Source organism: Mirounga leonina, unplaced genomic scaffold (assembly GCF_011800145.1).
Source record: "Mirounga leonina isolate KUSES-001 unplaced genomic scaffold, KU_Mleo_1.0 Mir_179, whole genome shotgun sequence".
Lineage (NCBI taxonomy): Eukaryota > Metazoa > Chordata > Mammalia > Carnivora > Phocidae > Mirounga > Mirounga leonina.
Genome location: NW_023270466.1, coordinates 4882665 through 4897805, shown reverse-complemented (window position 1 = coordinate 4897805; position 15141 = coordinate 4882665).

The following is a 15141-nucleotide window of genomic DNA, read 5'->3' as shown; positions in this document are numbered from 1 at the left end:
TCTCATCTGTCAAGATTGTAACCAAATCATCATTCTATAGTATATCAGTACTGCTTGCACTGATGACATCATGCTGATGGACCCTGGAGAATAGGAAGTAGCAGATTCTCTGGTTGCTCTGGCAAGACACATGAATCAAAGATATGACAAAATAAATTATATATCATTTCTGGAGCTCATGGTCTGGGGAGTATCAGGTTATTATCTTTTTCAGTAGGAAATACATGTTGCTTGATATCATGTCTCCTACCACCCAAAAGAGGCAGGGTACATAATAAACCTTTTTGGATATTGAGTGTCTTATTTGGGCCAGTTTACCATGTGGTCCCCAAAGCTATCAACTTTATATGGAGCCCAGAATAAGATATGACTTGCCAATAAGCCTGCTCCTATTTTTCCCTTTTGGCTCAGAACATTCAACGATTCTTGGAGTATCTGTGGCAGAACACAGATACTCCATTGAGAAATAGCTCCTGACTTGCTACTGTGCTTTGATCTAAATGACCTGGATACTATCTGATCCATCCAGCCATGAAGTCAGGCCTGCAGTCATCAAGCATAAGAAGCCATTATAGGAGTAGCCTGAGTAGTCCCTGGAGGCATAACTAGGTTGCATGGCCATGTGGTTCACACTCTCATTGTGCCTACTCTTGCCACTCATCAGTCCTTCCTTCAGCCCACACTTGTAACCACATGGGATGCTCCCATGACTGAAGAGTCTTAAAAAACCCAACTTGATCCTTTTCATGACTTTCCTTCCCAACTTGCCAGCCTACACCAGAAGTGGATAATTAGAGCATTCTAACTGAGGGTAGTGAGGAAAGGAAATCTTCCCAGGGGGCAGAATTTTGAACAGTGTATCTCTTTGTCCACTTTCCTGGAAGGGAGGATTATTTGAAGTAATAAGGATCTATTCCAAGTTCTAGATGGTGATTCTGGCCAGATGATTTGCAGTTTGAAAAGAGAAAGATTAGATTTGGACAAGGAGGTCTGGAGAAGGCACATCCTTCTCGGAATGAGCCCAAAATGTGAGAATCTTTATGTCTCATTTGGATGGTTGGAGAGAACTTAGGGAAGTGCCCTGAGCTTCCCTGGGTATAGGATAAAGAGTGCCTTCATTTGAGAAGGCCATAGGAGACCCTCAACTTCAGGGAAGGGCATGGAGGTGGAGATAAAATCAGTGAAGATGCCCTGGAGAGAAGGAGCTGCCAAAAGTTTCAGGAGAGAACAAAAGAGGAAGAATTTGCATTGGTGAGCACGGTACAATGTAGGAGACTCAAGGCTTAAGAAGGGACTTATATTCTGGGTTTTGACCAAAGCTAACCAAGAGGCAAGCCTTGGTGGACTTATTTATCTGAGGGAATACTGAATCAGATAAGAGGACCAGAAAAGGGTTATTTATTTATTTTTTTAAAAGATTTTATTCATTCATTTGAGACACAGAGATACAGAGAGAGAGAGAGAGAAAGCATGAGCAGGGAGAGCGGCAGAGGGAGAGGGAGAAGCAGGCTCCCCGCTGAGCCAGGAGTGTGACGTGGGGCTCGATTCCAGGACCCCGGGGTCACGACCTGAGCCGAAGGCAGACGCTTAACCATCTGAGCCACCCAGGCGCCCCAAGAAAAGGGTTATTTAATAACTAGGACTGCAGCTGGAGAAGGGGACTCTGATCTTTAAAGAAGGACTCTGGGATGGTCAGGACTGATGGTCAGGGCTCCAGGGAGGGACTCCAATCTTCAGACTGACACTACCCAATATCCATTTTCTCCTTTTTTCTTATTAACATAACTCAGCTTTTGTTCAGAATGGCATGTGACCCTGCCCCAAATCATCCGATTTTTTCAGGCTCCCTAGTGATAGCCATGGATATAAATCTGAAAATCCACTGATAGGGTTTCTTGGAAGCTATGCTTTTCCTGATGAAAAGAAAGATTTCAAAGGCATGCATTTTAGCCCATTGACTGTCCCCCTTTCTCTTGCCTGAGCACAATCATGGTGTCATCTTGCAACTATAAGGATGAATAATTCATGCCAAGGATGGTGGAAAAGAAAGGGGGATCCTAGTAGGTCTTCGGTGATTTTCCCAATCCACTACATCTGCTCTAGACTTCCCACCTCCAGACTTCTTATTTAGTGAGAAAAATAAACCCTTTGTTTGCTTAAGACACCATAGTCAAGTGTTTGGTGCAGGCAGCCCAGTGTAATCTTAACTGAAAAAAGCTCTTGGGGGTGGGGGTGGGGGCGGTAGGCACATGGATAGAAGCTTGAAGGATTAGAATCTTGTCTCCAAATGTTAAACCAATTTTCCTTCTGCGTGTTTCATTGTTGTACCTGGAGCAAGATGAGAATGTGATATTAGAGCATAGAGGAATTGAAATTGTCTGATGAGATATGTGCTTATTTTTATGCAATCAGTATAACAAATAATTAAATGATAGCAAAGCTTCTTGTCAGCAAGCACCCTGGAATCAGGTACATCTATATGTTCATGTATATTCTGGACTCTGTGTACATGAGAATCTCTCCAAGAAGATTTATAGTGTGGAGAAGCAGAGGAGAACCAATGGGCAGAACTACACATGCCCAGTATTTCCAGCTAAGTCACCTCACCTCCTCAGGGGCAAAGTGGCTAAGAGTCAGAGAGACACCTGTATTATGCTTTGAAGCAAGGAGAAACATTGAGTCCTGCTGCATTCCCTCTTAGACTTTCTAGAACTCTGCCAAATCCTTACTTATGACTTGGCCAACATGTTATAGACCTAGGCCCCCCTAGGCCCATGGCTTACTCCATTCATCATGTTTATGAATGATAAAATGTATGTGAGTCATTAAATATTCAGAGCTTGGCATATGGGACATGTTCAATGTAGTAAGATAGCATTATTATTTTTCTGTTGTTATTGTTAGTAAAGCATGGGAGGCGGTTTGGTGAATTTAGAAAGACTGTAATCCAGAGACCTGGGATGTAATCCTGGTTCTGCTAGCAGCTAACTGAGCAACTTGGACAAGTCTTCTCTGCGGGCCTTGCTTTCTTCATCAGTGGAGAGTTTCATCATTCTTGCGCCATGGACACTTCCAGTAGTCACTATTTTTTTTTTTAAAGATTTTATTTATTTGACAGAGAGAGACACAGCGAGAGAGGAAACAGAAGCAGGGAGAGTGGGAGAGGGAGAAGCAGGCTTCCCGCTGAGCAGGGAGCCTGATGTGGGGCTCGATCCCAGGACTCTGGGATCATGACCGGAGCTGAAGGCAGACGCTTAACGACTGAGCCACCCAGGCGCCCCTCCAGTAGTCACTATTGACATGAGTGACAATGTAAAGTATATTCCCTGGAGTTGTAAAATGTGGAAGGCCTGCAGTATCTAACTTCCCACCATAGAGGAGCCCAGGATGAACTGGGATGCTTTCGGCTTGGAGTCAATGCTCTCTGATGGCCCCCCCCACAGTCAAGGTGCAATCAATGCAGTCAATGGTATGTGCTTAAAATCAGTGATGAAATGCCCATAGGGAATCAGCCAGCTCTGCTGTAATAGGCTTTATGCTCGTGAGAGTGTACTATTTGTCAAGTGAGAAGCAGCAAATATAAATGTAAGTGGAAAGCAGGATGCCTACACATGTCTGAAGTTCTAATCTCTATAGGGGATAGCCAGGCAGGCTGACCACTCGTGTTCTGAACTCTGAACTTTGAGGACTCCGCCCACTTGGATACTTTCTGGCAGGCTAAAGGAACACCGAAGGAGATGGATAGAAACAGGAGGGCCAACTGATGCTGAGAAGAACTTGAGGCTCTCATACGCAGGTATCCCCCACTTCTTGCAAGTTCACACTACGCCACTTGGCGTGCATGAAAGACCTACACTAGTACCTGATTTTGCTAACCAAAAAAATCCAAAGAGGATTTTTGCTTTGATAAAAAAAGGCAAAAATTGAAAATAGTGTTCAGTGTTTGTTTTGTGGGGAGCCATTATGGAGGCAGCACACCCCGAGCAGCCATGAGAGTGGTCCCACCAAGCACCTTCTCCAGGAACCACGCTCAGCACTCAGCATCCAGCCGTCAGAGCTTTGAACTTGTCTGTGAGCATCTGGGCTTTAGCTTGATTTTTTTTTTTTTTTTTTTTTTTTTGTGCATCTGTTAGCAATATGTGCCTTGGGGTATCAGAAAAGCCTAAGAGGTTTTTTCTGGGGCTGGGAACACTCAAAATTTTTTCCACGTAAATCAGTGGTAATTGCTTCTTTGCTTTTGGCTTAAGAGGGTTTCATTATCCCCTGCCTGCTCCACACCATCTTGCTTATTGCCTTCTTGTGACATCCCCACTTTCCTCTTGATCTTCGCTCCATGTTTGGTCACTTAGATACAATATTTTAGGAGTGGTATGAAGCCTAAAAGGATAGAGAGCAAACTGATTTACTAGTGTTTGGAAAATATACAATCCAGGTAGGTCTTTAAAAAGCTAATGGTTTATGTTTGGCCATGTAACAAAAGTTTTGATTGGAATAAGTTTTAAAAAAAGAACTGCCTAAAAATCCTGCCCCTCATGAAGTTTCCCTCCTCGGATGCTATCATATTCTTGGCAGCTGTGCACGTTGTTGTCTCTGATAGTGCAGGGACCTGATGATATGTTGCAGGGAGACATTATTCTTTTAAGTTTTTCTTTAAATTCTAGTTAACATGCAGTGTGATATTAGTTTCAGGTGTACAATGTAGTGAGTGATTCAACACTTCCATACATCACCCGCTGCTCATCACAGTGCACTCCTTCATCCCCATCACCTGTTTCAGCCATCTCCCCACCCGCCTCCCCTCTGGTAACCAGCAGTTGGTGCTCTAGAGTTAAGAGTCTGTTACTTGGTTGCCTTTCTCTCTCTCTTTTTCTTGCCTTTGCTCATTTCTTATATTCCACATATAAGTGAAATCATATGATAATTTGTCTTTCTCTAACTTATTTTGCTTAACATAATACTCTCTAGCTCCATCCAAACCATTGCAAATGGCAAGATTTCATTCTTTGTTATCCCTGAGTAATATTCCATTGTATATATACACCGCACCTTTATCCATTCATCGGTTGATGAACACTAATGTAGATAATGCTAATGCAGATAATGCTGCTATAAACATAGGAGTGTATGTATCCCTTTGAATTAGTAACTTTGTATTCTTTGGGTAAATACCTAGTAGTGCAATTGCTAGGTCATACGGTAGCTCTATTTTTAACTTTTTGAAGAATCTCCATACTGTTTTCCAGAGGGGCTGTACCCGTTTGCATTCTCACCAATAGTGCAAGAGGTTCCCCTTTCTCCAAATCCTTGCCAACATCTTTAAAATAAGATTGAATACAGTTTTATTTTGGTAGATATTTAACAACTGGTTCCCCAGAACAAATAAAAAACAAAAACAATTCAAATTTACAGCATCTGCCAATATCCATGGTGTAAATACTCTCACTGTGGCCAATTTCAAGCTACCAAAATGCTGTCCCTGAGTGCAGAATTTGGAACATACATAACTCATGAGAGCTGGCATGAGCTACTTTGCACCACTGAGAGTTCTAGAACTTACTGTTTAAAGCAGGAGAATTTCAGGATCTGCCAATAATCCTGCAAAATCCCAAACCCAAAAGGATTAGGTCTAGGGGTAAAGTGTTCAGGAAACAAAACCAAACCCAAGTAGGTTCAGTTCCACTCACTCACAGATACGATTAACTTGAGCTTCTGAAGAAACAAGGGAGGGAGAAGAAAGCACAATCCTCCAGCAAAGTGTCTGGAACATAATAAGTGCCAAATTATTACTTGCAAAACTTAGGTACATTTGAGTACTGACTGTATGTATTCTCATTTATTTAAATATTTTAATTGGCTTTATTTAAATTATTCTAAAAAACTTATCTTTACTCTAAACCACTGTATTTATTAAAGCATGGAGTTGGTGAACTGGTTATGTTTTCAAATATACATTTAAACAAATATACAACTTTTATAATAACAAATATTCATCTGATAGGACCTCAGATCACTTTGTATAACGCCTGTGGTATCTGGACATGTACCTGTACCATGCTTTGTGAAACAATATACCAAATAAGTGATGGCCATTATTAATATTTATTTGTGGAGCCTGAGTATTGAAAGACTCCCTTTAATAATGCAGCTGGTAAAATTACAGTACTATATTTAGATGAATCATCAGGAAACGGCTCCAAATATCCTGAAAAACCTTTAGGAAAAATCTATTTGACCTTTCTTTAAAGGTCACCGCTGCTAGGCAACACTATTTTTCTGAAATGCTGACCGCATTTCTTAGATTTTATTAAAGCACCTGTCTTGGTTAGGGTGGAGGAGGGGGAAAACATGCTGTTCCTCTTTCACCTGTCAGTACGGTAAGAGGCTCGAGGAGGACCACGGGATCAAATACAGAGGTGTTCATGAATTTCCTCCTTGCTCCCAAACATCCACGGGGGTCATGCACCATAGGCAGCAAGCAATATTGTAGATTGGAAAATGAGGAGCTCTGTGTTTCATTGTTGAGCCTGCCACCTACTCGCTAGCGATTACTGGGCAACCACCCAAACTGCGGTTCCCCCATCATCAAATCAGTTAAAGAAGAAGGCTGTCTCCAACCATGGGGAAGATCAGATTTCAGAAATGGAGACTCCTTCGCCCCATCCTCCCTCCTGAGTTTATCAATGGCAATTATTCACAACAATAACACATGGTGGCTAATTTTCTTTTAATTCATTGATTTTTTTAACCATAGTAGAGAGAGTTCTCCCACTGTAAATCTGGAAGAGATGTTCTACACTCCAGGATTGTTATTCTTTTTCCTAGTTTTGTTAAAAAATTTTTTTTTAAGATTTATTTATTTAGCTTAGAAAGAGAGAGAGAGAGTGGGCATGAGAGGGAGGAGCAGAGAGAGAGGGAAGGAGAATCCCAAGCTCCATCTCACCACCCTGAGATCATGACCTGAGCAGAAACCAAAAGTTGGACACTGAACGGACTACACCACCCAGGTGCCCCTCTTTTTCCTTATCTTAAAGGGGTTATAGCATTCAAATGCAAATCCGAATCAAAACCCAATTTCCTTAGGTTGTTAATTAAATCAGAAGAAGAGTTGCTTCTAATTACCAGCTGTCTCCTGATTGCAGGGTTATCTGTATTCATCCATGACTAGTAAACTCATAATTTATGAGGCCTTACACCACCACTCGCCTTAACAGCCCTCATTTTAAAAAGCTGATGTCTTTGAGGCAAAGGAAGCCAAACACAATGTTTACCAATGTTGATATGCCTTGAGCAACTGTTCCCCAAGTGAGTGAGTGTGGAAGAGGAAGGAGTTTCTAATTCATGTCTGTTTCTCCTCTGGGCCAATCCACCCCAGCTCCTTTCTCCCAACCACTGGAGAAGCATCAGGCTGGAAGGTACAGGAAAACACCCAGCTGCTGAATCTGACCTCATGGAAGAAGCTGAGACAGGTTGGTGATTTTCAGCCTTGCAAATATCAGTTGGTGAGTGGCTGGTTCTCTCTTGTCTCACATTTTAGTGCTCAGTGATTCAGGCTTCTTGCTTGGCAACAAGTACTTGAACTTCCAGTTTCTCAAGAGACCAGTCGTGGGAAAGGGCCCACCAGGAAGAGGACTTTTGCCTCTGGCAAGGTTTGACCAGAAGTTCAGAGCAGGTTATAGTCATGGTTTCTGTGAAGGAGACTGTTCCTGGATCTGAGAGAAGGGCAGCATCGGCAAATTTGAGCAAAAAGGGCCAAATGCATTGCAGAGAAGACTCCCAAACAAAGTGGAATTAACTTGTAGGCAACTATGATCTAAGAAAAGACATAGAGTCTCAAGGATTCTGTCTCAAAATCCTCTTAGAGTGGGAGGGAAACATCACAGTCTATGTGATGCACAGGGTTGGTGGTGACCTGGTTAGACTGATGTTACCAACTAGCTTTGTGATATTAGGCAAGGCACTGAACTTTTCTGAGTGTCACTTTTCTAAGAGGAAATTAGTTAGACAAAATACTTTCTAAGAAAATACTTTCTAGAAGGTATCTAATAGTTCCAAGATTTTATGACTTATTTATGTACTTTTGATTCCAGAACCCCACTTGTTCTCCTGGGTGGTCGAGTCACATTTCTAAACAGGATTGTAGTGTGCAGAGATTAATGTATTAAGATTAATGAAATTAAGAGTTTCTAGAGTGTGGTATTTCTTCCCTAAGGCATTTCAGTCCTACTTTTTTTTTAAAAAGATTTTATTTATTTATTTGAGAGAGAGAGAGAGAACAAATGAGGGGGGGGAGAGTCAGAGGGAGAAGCAGACTCCCTGCTGAGCAGGGAGCCCGATGAGGGACTCGATCCCGGGACTCCAGGATCATGACCTGAGCCGAAGGCAGTTGCCCAACCAACTGAGCCACCCAGGCGCCCTCAGTCCTACTTTTTATTTTCTCTTCTGGGCTTAGAATCCACTGCCCAAGAATGCCATGGATCATGTCTTAACTCTCTTGTGCTTAGTCTCACCCATGAAAAATGGAAGATGCATACGGGTATAGAAAAAGCATAATAAGCCGTGAAGCCACAAAGACTTAGGGTAAAATTCCAGCTCAACCACTTACTCTCTCGAGTGAGGTTAGATGGTTATTCAAGGTACCCTTTTTCTGTCAAGTGGGGATAAAAATGTCATGCAATGTGAAATTGTTGAGAGGATTGAAAGCCTTCCACATCCCAAAGGCACTTCATGGCTTAGGTATTCAAAACTCACCTTTCCACTCCATTCTTGGAGAATTCCACAAGCATGTGGATGATCCATCTTGCATTTTGAGTTTCACTTCCTCTACCTCTTCTCGTTCATTATTTTCTTTTATCTCACCTGAGTTATTGGCTGCCATGCCCCAAACACTTTTCATCATCTACTTTTGTTCCAAGTATTTTTTCCCATTTTTTACTTGTTCCTCATATATTATCAGAAGCTTTTAGAATTTTATGAGGTCAAATTTATCTATTGCTCTATAATTTTGCATTTTGTTGTCTTGCACAAGAAGACCTTTCTTCCCAAACCACACTCTTCCATTTACTCATTTAGTAACTGCTAACAGAGTGCCCACACTGAGTGTACAGTTGTTGGCCCTGAGCATATTCATAAGGTAATCTTCTTTGGGTGACATGCAATTTTAGCTGGGGAAGGGAGACAATATCATTTGGGCTAATATTACTTTCAGATTGCCAAGAAGGCCTTGCAGGACATAAACAGTGATACGGTTGACACCACCCAGGGAAAGGGGTAAAAGGGTCACTTGAGATAGAATACCTGAGGCCTAAAAAATGAAGAGGAGTCAATCAGTAGTGTCACCTTCAGGCGGAAAGGTAGTTTGGCAGAGGGAACAGCAAGGACAATAGCTCTAAAGCCAAGCAAAGTGCGGCGGACAAGAGTAGCAAGGGGAACTCATAGCAGAGAAAGCTTTGTGAGCAAAGGGAAAGTGTGATGAGATGAGGTTGGTGGGGTAGACAGGCTCAATCATGTAGGGCCTTGTGAATGCTGAATCAAATTCTAAGACCAGTGGAACACGATGGAGGGGTTTTAAGCAGATGAAGGCACTGAGGAACAGCTTTAGGGGAATAGTAAGGCAGAGGCCAAATTACAAGAATTAAAAGAAGTGGAAACTGTGGACAATTTGTCATTCTTTTTCACCTGGTTCCCAAAAGCTAAGAAGGCATCAGCCCTGCCTTAGTAGGAACTGGGGATAAGTTCACTTGATGAAAATCATCAAAAAGGGTCAGGAAGGGGCGCCTGGGTGGCTCAGTCGGTTAAGCGTCTGCCTTCGGCTCAGGTCATGATCCCTGGGTCCTGGGATGGAGCCCTGCATCAGGCTCCCTGCTCAGTGGGAAGCCTGCTTCTCCCTCTCCCACTCCCCCTGCTTGTGTTCCCTCTTTCGATGTGTCTCTCTCTGTCAAATAAATAAATAAAATCTTAAAAAAAAAAAAAGGGGGTCAGGAAAATTTTCCAGAATTTTTTTTTATTTGTTTGGGAACCCAGAGCCAAATCTTTTATTTTAGTACTTTCTTTTTAGACCAGGAATAATTACACGGAAGTGTGTTATATTATTCCTCTGCTCTCAACAAAGGAACATATTTAAGGTAATACACTAGAGGCTCTGCTTTAGGAAATGCTCTATTTTAAAAGTAACCTGCAATATTATTGATGTTTCATGAATTCAGAAGCAGGATTCTTTCAAAAAGCACATGTAAGTGAATACTATTAATAAGATGTTATATAGTAACATAGTTTTATAAGAAATAGTCTTTGTCCTCAGGAGTCTAAAACTCATCAGGGAAGACAAGACATGAGCATGTCTACAGTACGTGATCAGGCTCTTAGAAGAGCTAAAAATAGTCTTGTCCTCATTCACGGGAGAGTTGTCCTTGAGTGCTGGGGTAACCAGGAAAGACTTCCTGATGCGGGCAGCATTTGAGTTGGATCTCAGGGAACTCTATGGTAGATGAACTGAGGGGAGGGCATCCTTAGCATAGGAAAAGGGATGCTATGAACGCAAGAAAGCTTAGGCATATTTGGTGTAAGCTGACAGTGAATTTGGATGAAGTCTGAGGCAGATTCGGGGGATTACTGAGAAGCATGGCTTAATGGTGGCTGGTTGATGACAGGAGCCCATTGGCAAGGCTGTGGACCCAGGTTGGAGTGGTACCCATGGGAAGGTATATTTGAAATTGAATACTAAATCCCTGATTCTACTGGGCTTTTTTGGTCTTCTATCCAGAAAACATTGGGTTTCTTTTGCCACATCTGTGCATCTTTCTCCTGAAGGAACCTGTGTGCTTTGATCTTCATTGGTCCAAGTCTGCTTCTATTTTTTCAGAGGACTGCCCTCAGGCTACTGTGGCCAGTTTACCTGTGAAATCAAAGAGCTAGTAGTTCGTGTAGTTTATGTCCTTCCCTGGCCCCTCTGGGGTAGATTGTGAAAGCTCGCTGACCTCAGGTCAGGATCCTGAGATTTAACTTACCCTCCAGAGTCCCTTGCAGGATCAGACTGAATCTACTCCCTGGGACTTTGCCTGAAATAGTGCCCATACTTAGCTTCTTCCTCTTCTTCTGTGTCCCCCAACTCTTAGCCAGGCTCCTTGGAGAAACTTCCTTAATAAATCACTTGGAGGGGTGCCTGGGTGGCTTGGTTGGTTAAACTTCTGCCTTCCAGCTCAGGTCATGATCCCGGGGTCCTGGGATCAAGCCCCACATCAGGCTCCCTGCTCAGCAAGGGGTCTGCTTCTCCCCCACTCGTGCTCTCTTTCTCTCTCTCTCTCTCTCAAATAAATAAATAAAATCTTTTAAAAAATAAAAATAAATCACTTGGAAATGAGCTCTTGTCTCTGTGTCCACTTCTGGGGAAACTGTCCTAAGATGCTGCCAAGGACTACTTTAATTTCCTCAACTAGTGCAGGACTGATCCAAGGAGAAGGTCCATTGAATATCACTGAGGACCACTGAGGAACAGCTTTAGGGGAATAGTAAGGCAGAGGCCAAATTACAAGAATTAAAAGAAGTGGAAACTGTGGACAATTTGTCATTCTTTTTGGATGTCCTACGCTTTTTGAAACCCTTGCAATGTTTGGATATTTCTGGCCTTTTGCATCTTGCCTCACCAAAACAGAACCCAGAAATTGAAATTCTCAGTCTTTCTCAAAGCTGTGATGCAAGACTGTGACCCATGCAGCTCTGACCAGACACACCCATGTTAAACATCTGTTCAGAAATGAACAACTTGCGAAAGAGACCTATTTGAAGAATTCTTTATTTTTCTTTTGGGTGGGTGGCAGCAGAGGTTGTGGCTTTTTGAAGAGCAGTGGTTGTGAAGTGTGGTCCTGACTGAAAAAAAAAAAGTGTCATTGTTGGGGTGGCAGTGACGGTGCAGTCCCCTGTAGTGCTTAGTCCCCAGCAGTAACAGCAGCCACGACAAGGGGCTGTCATCTCACTGGGCCAGTTCTGTGGCCAGGCTTTGGGCACTGTTCCTAGAAACGTAACTTTGGCCACCCTGGGTCTCCAGCCCTCCCCAAAATATCCTTTAAATAAGTTCCTCTTCTGAATACTTAGAGTCAACTTTGATGGCTTGCAAACAAGAACTCTGCCCGGGGAAGTAGAGAAGGAGAAACTGGTCAGTGTGGACAGCCTTTCCAAGGCTGGAAAGAGGAGAGCATGAGAGTGGACTGAGGTAGTGTCTAAGGGGGCCCCTCTGATCATTATCTTGCAGCGTTCAAGTGCTTCTGCTGCTCCTTTCCATGTTGAGTCAGGGCTGATATGTGGGGCCAAGAGAATATGCAGAAATAATTGTGTGCGGCTTCCAAAGCTAGTTCAGTCAGCCATTATAGCTTCTGCATTGGAAGGTGATCATACATCCAGGGACAGCCATGGCAGGAGGGGGACCTTCTTTTCTTGAGATGGGAAGAAGAAAGAAGGAGGGAATAAGATTGTTAGAGTCAAGGATGAGCATAAAGGAAAGGGTAGACTGAGAATTTCATCCTCTCAGCAAAGTAAAAGTCAGGCCAATTCAGTTGTAAAGATGAGGGGGCATGGAGAGAAGGGGTCTATGTGTTGAGCTTACATTTATTTAGTGCTGATTTTATGCTGGACATTGTGTTAGCTCCTTTAATCTCATTTAACTATTCTACCAACTCCATGAGATAAGAACCATTATTTTCTTAATTTCATAGATGATGAAGCAGAAGCTAATGGGAGGTAAGGACCTGAGCAGGCAAACCCTGGTCTGTTGGACACCAGAAGGCAAACTCTTCATGAGTCTCCACACCCCTTAGGTGGTTTACTTAAGAATAACTGCTGTGAGAAATTTTAAAAGGGAGTCAATGTAAAATAAGCCAAAAGGAAAAGGAAAAGGTTTCTTCATGTTTAAAACTTGACTTTCACAATTTTAACCACAAAAATAGCCACGAAGAGGAAAGACTTCCCCAACTGTTTAGAGCAGCTTTTGCGTATCTTCGAACAGCCAGATGTATCAAGAAACAGAGTGGACATTGTTTTGCATGGCAAAATATAATGAAACTTCAGACTTCTCACCAAGAAGTTATGCATATTCCACTTTCTTTTTTGGAAATGCAAGGAGATTACCTTTATTAATATCTAATGCTCTATCTTAAAACAACAGATGACTGTTTCTTCACTGAAAATTTGGACCTGCATATCAGTGCTCAGGCTGGAAATTTGATCTATTCCATAAGAGGCCAATGTTAGAAAGTAAAATAAATTTTTAAAAAAAGGACTCCTTTTGTGTCAGTTTGTAAACACTGAGCTGGCCAGATATTTTCAGGCTATAATATAGTTAGAATCATATGATATCAGACCAAGAATTGACAGATCAGTGAGATAGGTCAGCTGTCAAACAGGCTCTTGAGGACGTTTTAGGAGGTAAGATGTGGTTAAGGAAATATCACAAAAAATGGGGATGGAATGAAGTATTCAGGAAGTGATTGAGGTAAAAGCCAACATCATGCTTCATCAGGAATGAGGTTACCTTAGTCACAATCAGCCCTCCTATTTCACCTTGTCCTGGAAAAATATATAGATTAATTATGCCCTCCTTAGTGGGGAGGATCTTTCTAACCATAAGCATTATGTAAGAAATCCCACAGAAAAGATTCATAATCTTGATGATTTTCAATTTAAAATGTAGAACACTTATATGACTTTATTTATTTATTTATTTTTAAAGATTTTATTCATTCATTTGAGACACAGAGATACAGAGAGAGAGAGAGCACGAGCAGGGAGAGAGGCAGACGGAGAGGGAGAAGCAGGCTTCCCGCCGAGCCAGGAGCCCGATGTGGGGCTCGATCCCAGGACCCTGGGATTATGACCTGAGCCAAAGGCAGATGCTTAACCGACTGAGGCACCCAGGTGCCCCCTTATATGACTTTAAATACTTAAATGGCAATTGGGAAAATGGAGCATATGATAAGACTGATAAAAGAATTAATGTGAACCTATATCAACATACAATAAAGAAAGATCAAGACCAAGGAGTATAGAGGATTCACAAGTGAAACCACACTGCTTATCAAAGAAATTCAAATGAAAACAATGCAACAGTAATTGTCACCCAGGAAGCTGGGGAGTTCAAAAGGCTGGTGAGGATATGGCCCGCCTGCTGCACCTCTGGGGGGATGCTCCATATTATGATACATGATAAACTTCCATATTATGTATCAATAACCTGTAAAGTTCACACCATTTCACCCACAAGCGTACTTCTGAAAATCTATACAGAAGAAAAATCAGAAAGTCAGAAAAAGAGGGGTGCCTGGCTGGCTCAGTCGGTAGAGCATGTGACTCTTGATCTCAGGGTCATGATTTCAAGCCGCACGTTGGGTGTGGAGCCTACTTAAAAAAAAAAGTCAGAAAAAGATTTATACACAGGAGTCTTAATCACAATGTCATTTATAAGGGTTAAAAAATGTTTAAAGTACTTGAGAATATGAGAATATGTCAATAAAATATGATTTAGTAGCATAAGAATATAAGGTCATTAAAATCATGTTGTTGAAGAATTTTTAGGAATAAAATCATGACATGTGAAAAAAAAAACAAGATGCAAACTCTATATACGTTACCTTCTCAGTTTTGTAAAATAAAGAATTCTACTGGAAAAAGGATGTTACACTTGCATGTTAAAAAAAAAAAAGTGCCCAAATAGTAAGTGTTTAACACTCAGAGGTCATACTAATTTGCTTTTCCATAGTTCTCTAAATTTTCTGTAATGAGCATATCAGTTTCCTCTTGCTAAAACTTGATTTTAAGTAACACTTTCCACGATCTCTGAAGATGGGTCATTGACCTTTCTGCAGTCAGTAGTGTCCTAATCTGGGCAGAAAATAAGCCTCTTGTTTCAGCTCCAAAACTAAAGCTTGAAATGGGATGGGATTCCCAAGACATCTAAGCTCTGGTTGGCGATCATTTGGATGAATGCCAAGGAGGTCTCTGCAAGTTCTTCCTTCACACACTCAAGACAGTGAGGTGAGAACAGACGCCAATCAAAGGGTCCACCACTGGTTTCATCTAATGCTTCTCAACATTAATGCACACTTGAATCTACCAGGGATGTTGATAAAATAAAAATCGATCTCAGTAAGTCTGGGT